This window comes from Aquarana catesbeiana, linkage group LG12, assembly GCF_042186555.1.
Source record: "Aquarana catesbeiana isolate 2022-GZ linkage group LG12, ASM4218655v1, whole genome shotgun sequence".
NCBI lineage: Eukaryota > Metazoa > Chordata > Amphibia > Anura > Ranidae > Aquarana > Aquarana catesbeiana.
The window spans coordinates 33,138,887-33,144,574 of NC_133335.1; the positions used below are offsets into that span (position 1 = coordinate 33,138,887).

The 5,688-nt window shown below is 41.4% G+C and overlaps 1 pseudogene; it reads left to right on the plus strand.

The window, feature by feature from the left end:
* Positions 1-5,342: 5,342 nt before the first annotated feature.
* LOC141114626 (U2 spliceosomal RNA) lies at positions 5,343-5,474 on the plus strand (annotated as a pseudogene).
* Positions 5,475-5,688: the final 214 nt, after the last annotated feature.

Consider the following 5,688-nt stretch of genomic DNA (forward strand, 5'->3'; position numbering starts at 1 on the left):
GCCAAATGCTCCTAAACTCAAGTTTAAGAGCTGTAGTGTAGATGAAGCCTTAGGAGTGGGACTGCTTTTTATTCTTTTTTTAATTGTTAACCTGTGTTTGCTGTAAAGGTCTTTGTTATCGTATTTTATTCCGTAATGAGATATGATCTGGCTTTTCCTTTGCCTGACCCACACGCCATTTACCTGCCGCCAAAATCAGTTTGTGGCATTGGGCTGGAATTAAATAATGTATTTAAGATTAAAGATGGATTAAATGAGATGTAAACTTAAAATAGTTGCACAAAATACATTGTGACTGCACAATTTTCATTTGGATCTACAAAAAAACGACATTATGTAGTGGGAAGGTTTATTTTGATTGTACTCTCCACATATACAGATTGTACAATTACTTTGTATTGCATGTTGCCAGCCTGATAATGACCTTGTTTCAGTCTGTGGAACACAAATTCTCCCTTCATCTATTTCTGTATTTTAGTTACCTAAGCACGCTTTGGATGTTTGTTTTTTTCTGAAATAATGGTCCCTATACTCAGTTACGTGATTTAAGTTTTTCTCTTCAAAAAGAGGGCTATGTACATTTTCTTTGGCAGTTTTAGGGAAAATTGTACTTGAGAAATATTGTAGTTTTTTATTATAATTTTGCAACCTTCAGAAATGCCCAAGTTCCCCCTTCACTATGTTTACTTACACTCTGCCTAAAGGCCCATACACATGATAGGACTTTTTTGACAACAAACATGCAAATTAGCTGTTTTAAGGCAACATCCTACCATGTGTACGCTCCATCGGACAAACTTTTTCGTTTTTCATCGGACAAATGTTGGCTGTGCAAACAGACAAACTTTCCTGCAACAAAAGTCCTATGGTGCAAAATCCTATAGTGTGTACACAAGTCCATAGGACTTTAGACCAAAGTACAAACACGCATGCTCAGAACCAATGCAAAAGATCAGACAACAACACAGAAGTTGACCAAAGGGTGGCGGTAAAGAGCTGAAAAACCACGGGATTTGGTGAAAGTTGGCTGAAAAAGTCCTGCAGTGTGTATGCTTAATTTGTTTACGGCCGTCGCCCTTTGTACAAAAATCCACAGGAAAGTTTGTACAAAGTCCTATCGTGTGTATGGGCCTTTATACTTCAGCTTGAGTGTCGAGAGTCACAGGTTATCTGAAGTCTGACAGGAGCTGCCTTTTGAAATACTATAACTTCTGAGTGCATAAAGGTATCCTTGTACAGACCCCTGTAGTTGTGTACATCCCTCTTATCTATGGAGCATTTTTAGTTGATGATTCATACCCTCTTAGCCATTGGAAAAACATATAAAACATTGAGCATTTGACAAGCAGACTTTGGGTGACCTCTGACCACTGACACCGATACTGAAGTGTCAGTAGTAGACAAATTAAGTAAAGATAAATAAGGGGACCCCTTATAATATGTTAAAAATAAGGACACCCCCACCTGTGTCCAACCCCCTTATGGATGTGATTAAGGGTGATCCTACCTTGGCATACTGGATTAAGCCACGTTGGGAGGCTGAGGTTGTGGATATGGATGATGAGAACTGGAGTGAGGTTCTAAATACTTGTTAACAGAGCACCTTACACAAATACTGTATATATTCTCCATTGAGCCTATATATGAGCCTATATCACCCCAGTTCAACTTGCCTGTTATCGATAGGATCAGAATTGCCTTTGTCCCATGTGTACTCTTAGTCCGGGCACTTTTTAACATCTGCTATGGGCCTGTCCTATTATTTAGGAGTTCTGGACAAAGGTGGTGACATTTTTGCATGACACCATTGGGCTCCCCACCACTGACCCTGCACCCCAAGCTGTGTCTGCTAGGACTTGATCCTAATCCAGACATGGAGAAGTTCACTAAACTCTTTCTACATGAGAGCTAGAAAACGAATTGCGAGAAGTTGGATGAAATCTGAACTCCCTACATTAAACTCCTGAATTTGTGAAATCAATAATACGTTACCCTATAACAGTGATGGTGAACCTTGGCACCCCAGATATTTTGGAACTACATTTCCCATGATGCTCACCTACACTGCTGAGTGCATGAGCATCATGGGAAATGTAGTTCCAAAACATCTGGGGTGCCAAGGTTCACCATCACTGCCCTATAAGAAATGTATCCACAGTATGTCCATAGAGGCTGCCCGTCTGAATATACCAAAATTTGGGATAGATGGTGGCAGTCTTCTGCAACATGTGGGGGACTGTGGAAACTGTGCTTATATGCGACTTAGAGAACATCGGACCAATTTGTATACCGCTTTGTCAAATATTGTGTTATGCCGAAAATAGGGTTCTTTATTGATGGGCTATACGCCTTCCAGGGCTTTTTTTCAGGGGGAACTTGGTGGAACTCAGTTCCACCACCTCTGGCTCAGACCCTTTGGTGCCTGCTCACCACAATCACTTGTAAACACAGAAGCCTGGTTTCTGTGTTTACAAGTGACAGCTCTGCACTCTGTATGTAGTGCAATCCTGGTACTTAATGCCCCTTTAAGACCCTCCTATTGTTTTTGTGAAATTTGACTGAACACGCCCACTATTTGATGTGATTTGGAGGGTGTGTGTAGGGGGAGGGGTTTTGTGGGGCCGTGGTTAAGTTCCAGCACCTATTGTTTGAGGAAAAAAAGCCCTGCCTTCTATTGGTAAACTTCCACTGATCACTTATTAGACCCTATCATAGCTATGGTTCCTTCCCACTCACTGTCATGGGTACTCGGGTTGACTCGGATAAATTGTTTAGGAGTAAATCGCTTTGTCAGTATTTGTAATATTGTATTACACTGTCCATTGTACTGTAACGCATTGTATTATCGGGGATTCCTTCCTTTCATGTGCTTGTATTCCCCATCCTGTAATCGGCGTGTTCTATGTAATTTCCCTATATGTCATGTTTTAATCAAGATCACGTTTTTCAACAAAAAAAGAAAGTTATGTCACAATTTTAAAATAATTTCAGGCTAAATACTCACATTCTTGCATAAGCCTAGGCATGTATTGTTCTTTTTACAGTTAACAAAGTAGTTTATATAGTTTGCAGACAACAGTGACATATTATTTAAGAATATGTTTCTTGATTGTGCATCCACTGAGACAGTACTGGGAAGAAATATTGTGACGCGCACTTCCTGACTTCGTGTTTTTACAGTAGTGTTTTAAAGATGCAGAGAACACAGCGCATATATCATATGAAGAAAAATATCCTGCAGTAAGTTTCTCCTATCCCAGCGCTATAAATATTTCACGTTAATGAGGCTTCCCTCAATGTTCGCGGCTGTTCATTCTGCAAATCCATGCACAATTGACTATCTTTACAGCCAATAAGAAAGCACGTTAAAAAGAGAGGATTTCACTTAGCAACATGACCTGCAGCCGTGCAGCATGCGCAAAGCCTAGTGGCAAAATGCTTTATTGACCAATATATCTTTATTGCTGCTTAACAGTGAAAGAATATGGAGAGATAAAAGCCAGTGAAGTACTAAAACAAGCTACATGTGGGTTTTACTGCTCATGTGAAATTTACCTTCACAATTTTCTTTCCCAGTTAAACTGCAATAAAGAACAAAATAGTTGGTAAAATATTTCTTTTTTGCCATTGTTCAGTGGATATATTTGTTCTCCCTCCGCCTGCTCTGTGCAGGGAGATGCCTAAATTATGATGAGTTCTACAAGCCAAAGATAATTTAGGAGCATATTCATGGTAGTGTTTTAGTGGGTGTTTGAGTAGTAATAAAATATTTTATATTTTGGATGTATTATTATTGTTATTTTTATGTATACCTGCAGTTTTTTCCAAAAAAAAAAAAAAAACACCCCCCCTTCCTGCCCTTCCCCGTAGTATATGTATATATTTTTTCCATACTTTCTGGATGTCCTGGTGATGTCACAGGTCCGTCCTGCTCACCTCTGGTCCGTCCTTACTCTGACTTCACATGTACTTATTCAAACCAAGTAGCCTAAATTGGGGGGGGGGGGGGGAGGGAGGGGAGGAGGGTCAACTGCTGCTATTATCAGCCAGTTATCTGAAGGCCCCTTTCACACTAGTGAGCAGTTGTTCACAAGCACACCAAAAGGGCAACTTCCATTGTAAGTCAATAGGAACACATTAAAAGTGCATCAGTGTGAAAGGGCCCTATCCATCACACTAGAACATTGGAAAGGCTTTTGGACCTTGAACAGAGGGATGCTACACTTCACTTTTCCTACAATATACATAGCGGAATATAATCTAATATTTTGATGAGGACGTTTTTTTTGGCTTCACGATCTTCAATTTATCTGCTCCAAACCTGCTTTTTAATACAATTTATCTACTAAATACTGTTTGGCCTCATGTAGACTGCACCTGCTAAACTGATGTTTAGGAGCAGCTGGGCGTTTTTTTCTGAAGCCCCTGAACTCTCCTCTATGTGTCCATGTACACATAGTTGTTTAGAAGAGTTTACTGGCATTTCTCTAAAAGCACAAAAATCCCACTTAGGGCAATTGTTTCAGATCCATCATGGCAGCGCCTGTTAGCGGGCATCCACTCACCTGCTGCCGCCACATCCCTCACCTTGTTGTGTCACTGCCACATCACCAGACGTCCCATTAAAGTGAATGGAACTGTCTGTGAGTCAACAGCGGGGCAGAGGAGGAGCCTCTGTGGGACTGAGATGGCAGTCGCTCTTTAAAAGTTATGATTTAAATCGAGTTGATTTAAATCAAACCTTTTTACTAGTGATTTAAATTGTGATTTAAATTGAATTAATTTAAATCAAATCCACCCTGCTAAAGGTACAGATCGACTTTGCCGCATTGAGGGGCCAATTGCGGGGCCATGTATTGTAAAATCTTGGATGAGAACATTCTTCCCTCAGCCTGAACACTGAAGATGGGTCGTGGATGGGTCTTCCAGCATAGCAATGACCCAAAACATACCGCCAAGGCAACAAAAGAGTGGGTCAGGAAGAAATACATTAAGGTCATGGCGTGGCCTAGCCCTTAATCTTATAGAAAATGTATGGAGGGAGCTGAAACTTCCAGTTGCCAGGTGACAGCCAAGAAACCTTAAAGCGTAACTTCCGTTTTTGCTGAGAAAAAAACATTCCCTCCTGAGTGATCTATGTACATTGCAAGGTTTATAACAAACCTCTGTGCAGATTCCTACCTTTTGTTATTCTGAAGAAATCTATGTGTGTTTGTCTGTGCCTCTGTGTTAAAAGGGTCTAATGGGAGTGGTCTCATAATTATCAGTCAGCTGTGGCAGCTGCAGAGCACTAATGAGGAAATCTGCTGGGCCTGTATCCCTTTAGACGTGTTCCTATTGTAATCGCTTCTCGGCCTTTTGGCTAAGATCAAGTGTAGTATCTGTTCTTATCAGTTTCCAGGAGGTGGCGCTTGCTTCCGTCCCTGATCTATGGCGAAATAGGGACGGGATTGCGGTTGCTATGCAAAGCCTGCTGGAGTAAAGGTGACCTGGAGCAGTTCGTAGCCGAAAGGGAAGCCTTCTGATGGGGATGGAGAACCACGGGGTCCGATCCGGAGGGTCGGGACCCTGGCCTTCTGGCCTAGATTGGGGCGGATATAGCTCCGGACAGTTATTTGGGAGAGAACGCTTACTCCACTCTTACAAGGGGGGGGAGTGGTTAGTACTTCCCGAATGTAATTAGGAGGG